Genomic DNA, 8,144 nt, shown 5'->3' with positions numbered 1-8,144 from the left:
CTCAACAGTTTAAGAGAAGGCTGGAATGGAGCCACACATGGAAACTGCATGTGTTTAGGGTCCAATCAGCTTCATGGACATTTGAATTCTGGAGTCAATTATTCCTGTCAGGTTATAGATCATTCCAAGCCTTTGTCCCAGCCCCCTGACACCTAGCCCCCAAACCAGATCCAGATCCTTTACAGACAGACAGATTGTAGGACAGACACACCACACAGACAGGAAATAAATAACTCTCAGTCAGAATGTACATACCATAGAATAAAGAGCATAGATGGCCACCAGGGTCAGAGGAAGGCCGACAGCAACGATTATGTATACCACCACATCTCTGATGAAATAACCGTTGATGTCATCCTCGCAGTCAGAAGTGATGTTGCTGTAATTCTGATAGTCGTAGGTGATGCTGCTGTAATCGTAGCTTTGGTCCTGTGAGCTGCTGTTAACGTAGAGACCTTCCATTCTTCAGAGTGAAACCTGTTGTTTGAGAGATGAGGTTATTAAAGGGAGCAGGTTTTTAATATCTACCCAACATTGTTCAGTGACATCACTAAAGCTTCACACAATACAGTTTAGCCATCGTAACCCCACAGTCATATAAAATCACAAACTGCTGTGTTTTCAGTTTTTTAGATTCATATAATATTCATGCATTTACATCTTCATGACTGTTTGAGCTTCTTATCTCTACATATAAGAAATATTGTGCCAAAATGTACCGTTGAAAGCTGCGAGACTCCAGCTGAATGAGTTCCTCCTGCAGAGTCAGATGTGTTGTCCTCTGCATCCAAACAGTCTGCACTAACTATGGTAAGTGACAACATTGCTGTAGGTTCCTGTTAATATACACGTCCTCTTCTAAGGGTGTGAGAAAGGAAGGAATAAGCATTATGGCCCTCCAGAGTTTTGATTCTGATAAACACTTTCTGTTTAAGTGCTTGTGAAAGCATTATTCTCTTCTGTGGTCCTGACATGACTGCCTGCCTTCACCTCAGCTAAAAGTTTCGGGGAGCTGCTTTGAGGATCAAACACTCCCTGTAGGCTTGAAATGGAAGATGGACTCTGCTTGTCCTCAAAACCATTAAATAGTTTCCAACGTCATCCGCTCAAAATCCACTCGCTGTTACTCGTCCGTGTGCTTTTTACACGCTAACAGTTTGAGTGTTAATTCTAATCCTCTAGCCTACTAATCAGCTCTAAACCTAAACTAAACTATAACTCATTTGAAAGCCTTGTTCTTAGTCTTTCACACCCAAGTTGGAAATCACTGCAACTAATTCTATTTGTTAAAGTGTACCGAGCACCTGGTCCGTACCCTGAATTCTTATCTGAATTTGCAGAGTTTTTGTCAACTTTAATCCTTAAAATGGACAAAGTTATTATTGTAGGGGATTTTAATATTCATGTGGACGTTGAGAATGACAGCTTCAGTACTGCGTTTATCTCTCCGTTAGATTCCATTGGCTTCTCTCAGAGTGTTCATGAACCGACTCACTGTAACCACACCCTCGACACCGATGTGGCTTGTTCGCCTCTTCTCTAACCAAAATCCTTTACAATGCAGAACAGAACAGCCTACAGTACAACGTGTATTGACCAGTATTATGTCCACTAAGTTATACTTGTGTTGTTCCTCACGAGTAAACATTGTGGATTTGTATGTGTTCTGTACGGATTCTGCTGACTCTAGCGGATGTCAGCTTACCAGTTTTCCATCGCTCGGAGATTCTCGTATCTATTCATCACTGCCTGTTTCCGTGAGGCTTTCACCCAAAGTCACTGTTTGCTTACTGTGTCTCTCAACATTCTGTACAATGTCTGGCAATATCATTGTCTATATATATCTATATATATATATATATATATATATATATATATATATATCTATATATCTATATATATCTATATCTATATCTATATATATATATATATATATATCTCTCAACTCCCCCACCTGCCGTTTTGCAGCAGAATTCCTCCAATTACTCGACTGTTTTAATCTGACATAACTTGTCGATGTCCCCACTCACACCAGGGGACACACTCTCGACCTAGTCATTACAAACTCTGCTCATCTCAGCAATCTTCTGGTGTATGATCTGGGTGTTTCCGACCACAAGGCCATCACCAGGAAGATGTCTCCACTGTCCACCCTCATCAAGCCCAAAAACCAAATCTGCTTCAGAAATCTGAAAAACATCAACCCAGAGACTATGGCATCCAACCTCCAACATCTTTTCTGTAAACTGTTTACCAGCCATGGACCCAGTGGATTACTACAACACCACCCTCAGCAGTATTCTGGATCTCCACGCCCCGGTCAAAACCAGAACACTTTCTCCCGATCAGCCCCCAGTACACAGATGAGCTACGGAAAATGAAAGCAGCTGGGCGTGCCATCGAGCACAGATACAAGCTTAGCTTTTCGAGAACACCAAAAGCTCTACTCAAAGTCACAGAGGCACGGTCACAACTCTACTCAGACGTCATCAGAAACAGTCCCTGAAACTCCAAATAGCTGTTCTCCACCATAAGTCATCTTCTCAAACCACAAACCCCCTTACTCACAGAAACTAAAGAGCAGCACTGTAATAATTTCCTGGCCTTCTTCAAAACAAAAATAGACTCAATCCAGTCTTCCTTTCCTGGATCCTCCACACTACCCGCCCCAACTGTACACTCACAGCTTGCAAGAGGTTGAGAAGATAATTAAAAGGATGAAACCCACCACCTGTTCCCTCGACCCCTTTCAGCTCTAGTGAAAGCAAACAACTCTGCCCTAAGCCCTCTGATCGCCCAAAATATAATTCCTCCAGTCTGGCAATGTTCCATCGGCCCTTAAAACTGCTATAATCAGACCACTTCTCAAAAAACCCACCCTTGATCCAGATGCATTTGCAAATTACAGGCCCATTTCCAATCCCCCATTCCTCTCCAAAGTACTGGAAAAAGTTGTTCCATCTCCAGGACAGCCTCAAACAATCTTTCTGAAAAATTTCAGTCTGGTTTCTGCTCTGCTCACAGCACAGAAACAGCCCTGGTTAGAGTCACAAACGACGTACGAATGGCAGCTGATGTTGGCTCACCTTCCCTCCTCATACTCCTCGATCCGTCTGCTGCTTTTGACACTGGATCATGGCATACTTTACAACCGGCTACACCAAACCACTGGACTCACTGACACTGCTCTTAACTGGTTTAAATCATACCTCACTGACAGAACAGAGTACATTTCACTTGGAAATGCAAGGTCCTGGCAACACACAGTCACCTGCGGAGTCCCCCAGGGGTCAGTCCTTGGGCCCCATCCTCTTCATTTTCTCATCTCTCTAAATGATTTTAAACATAGAATAAAGGAGGTGGTCACTGCTAACTGCAGCTGCTTTGCTAATTCTATTACCACTTAACTCCCAATTAAATCTATGATCTAATACTGTTGTTTCTGTGAACAGTACTATGTAGGGTATTATGTAACACCTAAATGTTTGTGTTGCTGTGCTGTGTCTCAGTGTTGCGCAACATGTTGTTGTGGAGACTTGTTTTGCTGCGTTTCCTGTTGTATCTAATGATGATGTTGTGATTGGTTTCTTATTGTTGCTTGTTATCCGTTTAATCACACTATCCAACCCTGTCTTGACTAGGTCTCACTTGTAAAAGAGGTTTTAACCTCAATGTGACTTTCCTAGTTAAATAAAAGTTTTTTTTGTTTGTTTTTTTAAAAAAAAAAAAAAAAAAAAAAAAAAAAAAAGGTATCCTACTAACAATAGTTATTTTAGTTGTTAAAAACAAGGACAATATTATAATAAAAGTAATGATGTAGCGGAGGATTATCAAAATATCCAAATATGTTGGGCGCCAGACAGGAGAATAGCCTTAAGCCTAACCTGTCACTTAAATCAGCCGATTAGTAGGATATTAGATAGCTAGCTACCTTCGCTACAAACATACACAGATAAAAGAAAGCCACTAAACACTAATTCAGGAGGAGGCTGTGTGGCGTGTGTGGAAGTGTGTGTGTTCAGATGTGTGCGTTTCAGGGGTAATCAGGCAGGTCCATTGAGTTCTGGTGTGAGAGGAGTGTGTAGGTGTGTGTAGTTCAGTTCAAATGGGGGCAGAAGGGAAAGTCCTGCCTATAGCTGGGCAGGAGGACAGAGTAGCCACGAGACTTATAAGGAGGAAGACTTAGCTTTGCCGATCCACCAGGACAAGGAAGCTCCAGGTTGCAACCGAGCAGGTTGAAGAGCACGTTAACGTGTTTGTCCACACCCACTCCAGGGTTCAGTACAGTCTCCTACATTCCTTTGTTGCTCCTTAAGTTCACGAAATCTGGCAAGCTCTTGGTACCACTGCTTCTCCAGAACACTTTAATTTCACTCCAAGGCCAGGATGCCTCAAAACTGGATTAAATCAGCAAACTTTCTCATTCCTCTGAACGTCCCACTCCTCTGTACTCCTCCATGCACAAAATGTTTGTCATTCCCCTTCCCTCCAGCTCACAGGTGCCTCATTTATCTCCTCTTGCTCAAACCACACCTCTAATCAAAAGCCCACTCTGACAGTCTGCTACCCCTCTCTGCTACAATAAGATAATGTTGATTTCATATTTAAAGAGTTTTCTTCATCTAATCCTTTTCCTCTATCGTGTTTAATAGTTTATTTGCACTAAACATGTAGTTTAAGGACTAAGTTACTCATTCCTGCTCATCGTTACTCTCTTTATTGGATGTCATGATCCTGTCCTGAGTTCTCTGTGTGCTGCTGGTTTAGACTTAGTTTATAGTTTTCTTGCTACCATTCGTGTGCGTCCTCTACCTGATGTTATTGTTTATCTGTTTATTATCTCTTGAGTGGTGTTTTGGTGTATTCCTGACTTCAGTTCTGTTTAATCTTAGCTTCTGTCTGTTTTCTTTGTTGGTGCTAGTTTATTTGCCATCTGTCTGCTTGTGTCTGAGTTAGTTTGTTTATTATTCTGATCTATTGTGTCTTATTTTGATATGGCCTGTGCTTAGTGTTCACTAACCTGTGTTATGTCTGTTACCCCAGTAATCCCTCTGCGTGCCTGTCTCTCTCTGTTTTCCCCTGCTGTCTCTCTGCCTCATTAGTCCTGATCCCGGTCACCTGTGCTGCTCCCGCCCTGCTTGTTAGTCCTTGGTGTTAAATGTTTGCTGTGTGTCTTCAGTCCTTGTCTGGTCATTGTAGCATGTGGACGCTCTGTCTGTTGTAGCTTTTGATGGCTCTGTCTCGTGTTGCTGTGTGTTGTAATGTATAGCCTGCCTTGCTCGCCGTGTCATCATGTTTCTGTGGATTTTGGATTTTCTGTTGGATCACCTTATTTTGGATTTGTACAACAACAAGTTTGTATGAAAACAATCAATATTTCCTTAAAGATATTGCTTCTGGGGCAAGGTGGATTTATAATTTAACCTATTTTATATTACCTCAGTTCCTGGTGGACCAAGAGGACCTCACCCTGACAGCTTAAGAGAAGGACCACCCTTCCTCTCCGTCTGTTATTTTTTTAATACTCAAATCAAAGCACACTGCTCAGATTTACCAACGTCTCTCTTTTGGATCAAATTGAATTTTCCCAACAATTGTCTAAACTTTGTGATAAATCATGTCGTTGTATAATCTTGCTTTTTGTACTGGTTGCACGCCTGAATTTCCTGGAAACATGTTGTCCAGCACATCTGCTCAAACAAGTAACCTGTAATCTAATAGAAAGCTTTCTTGGTAGCACCTTTATAATAACTACACACTATAAAGCATTAGTTAAGTATTAGTAAATACGGAATTCATCATTTATAAAGCATTGTTCATACATTAATACACATTAGTAAGTCATTTATAAACAGTTATACATGTTGTATTCTTTATTAATAAGCTTATATATCATACTTTATACATGATCGGTTCACTGTTTATAAATGAAGTATTATTTTAATGACAAACCATTTATATATGAGCTGTTAATGGTTCATAAGATCATTTTAAAAGTTTAAAAGAATCATTACCTAACTGCCTGTTTTTTGATACTTTCCCGAGGAAGAATATGAACAATCTCAGCATAACTCGTAAGGATGCTACTAAGACTACCCGAAAGATGCCCCAGCTAACTTTACAGGGTAAAAGCCTCACCATTACAGGCCTGGTACCGTTTCTCTGAGACAGATCATCTATCACTACCAGCTCATCAGTGATGTGCTTAATGATTGTACTTGATAAAAAGTATTACTCCAATGAAAAACTACTTATATGCGCCCATTGTTCATACGATAATGTAGAGAGTTTAAGGAAATTATTTAACCTTCTGGCCCCAACAGGTCCATTTTTGATCTTTTCAGTTCATTTTTGATCTTTTCAGTAATTATATACAAGCATTACAAATGAGAAAAAAGTCTCAGTTAGGCTTCTTAAGTCTAAGCTTTTTCACGGCCTGAGAACACCCCTTTAGTGTCATTTTTGGACGTCTCGGCTGCCAAGTTAGCAACAATAAATATGCAACGTCCAGATAGGCTTTCAAAATAAAACTAGTGAGAAACGTTTTGAAATGGAACATTACTTGTGTTCCACAGGCTAATAAATAAAAGTCAATATAGACGCAGTTGGAAAAACAAGTTCACATGAGCCCAGACACTGGACATTTTTTCTTAAGTGTAAAAACACCATCACTCGGAATTTTTGAATGCCGCCATTTGCCGAAGGAGTTTTTTTCCCGTTAACTCCGGTGAGTAATGTTTGTAACTTAAATGGGCAGGTTAAAAGCACGTGATGTATCTTAAAGGGCGGGTTAAAACCACGTTACTGTAAGTTAAAGCAGTCGGAGGATGCTGTGAAAACGATGTTGTGAACTGTTCAACAGTATTTTGTTGTGTCATGGTTTCAAACTAATCTCTGGAGGTGCTTTTGGATGTATAAGCACATGTAGTACCTTCAGAGGTATTTTTATTTACAGTATTTATGATAATACATGTTAAAGATAATTTCCTTGACTAAAATGTAAAGGTAAAGGTAAACTCTGTTCAGAATTTTTTGGTTGTAATTTAATGTAATGCTGAGAGATGGAGAAATTGAATCTATTCATAGTAGTGATGTCTTGCTTAAATGCCACCTGGTAAAGTTATAAATCTTTGGTACAACAATGTAAAACTTAAGAAGAGTCCCTAGACACCAGGGTGATGATATTGAGGTTTGACAAACGGGATGAGATTTTATTTGAAGAACATTGTCTGTGATTTATCTGATTTATTCTGTACTATATGTGCAGACTGATTTTTGAGATCCTGGATTGTAGCTTAGAGGTCAACTCTTCGGATGGCGAGCGAGTCCCAGAGACGATGCACCCTATACGATGAAATCGGACCGCGGTGTGGCCAGCTGCTTCGGATCCCATTCAACAGGACTGACACATCAGATTACAGGACACTGGCAGATAAGAAAGATCCACCACACGTTCATTATCCTGCCCAGGTAGAGATACAAATAACTGAAAGACACTGGACATTTTTTTGTGTACCATGAAAGTGTTAGACTCTATAATCTTTTCCCACTCACCCAGCTTCAAGGTCCTCATACCACAAGACTTTACGAAACCTCCCAAATTTAAAACAAAAGAGGCACCTAATTCTAAATTTTAAAAGACAAAATAGAAGGTAAATTCTTTATTACTTTCTGGGAATTAAGGGTTATTTATAAAACAACCGAAGGAAAATGGGTTCAAATAACAGTAAGAAGGAACAAGACCCTTCAATAATGAATTCTCCAAATATTAATTACATGACGACTAATTATGGTTTGGGAAGTATTGACCAACTGGACTTGTGGGCTAAGCAGTGTGGTTTTCCAGAGGTAATATAGATCTGTGAACGATCTTTTTCCAGGCGTCCGGCTTCAAGGTAAGGTCCTCATACCAGAAGACTTAAACAAGCCTCCCAAATTTAAAACAAAAGAGGCACCTAATTCAAAATTTTAAAAGACAAAATAGAAGGTAAATTCTTTATTACTTTCTGGGAATTAAGGGTTATTTATAAAACAACCGAAGGAAATATTCTATATTCTCCAAATATTAATTACATGACGACTAATTATGGTTTGGGCAGTATTGACCAGCTGGACTTGTGGGTTAAGCAGTGTGGTTTTCCAGC

The sequence above is a fragment of the Micropterus dolomieu genome, linkage group LG12 (assembly GCF_021292245.1).
Source record: "Micropterus dolomieu isolate WLL.071019.BEF.003 ecotype Adirondacks linkage group LG12, ASM2129224v1, whole genome shotgun sequence".
NCBI lineage: Eukaryota > Metazoa > Chordata > Actinopteri > Centrarchiformes > Centrarchidae > Micropterus > Micropterus dolomieu.
The sequence above is the reverse complement of the archived record's forward strand: the minus strand, read 5'-3'. Positions refer to the sequence as shown.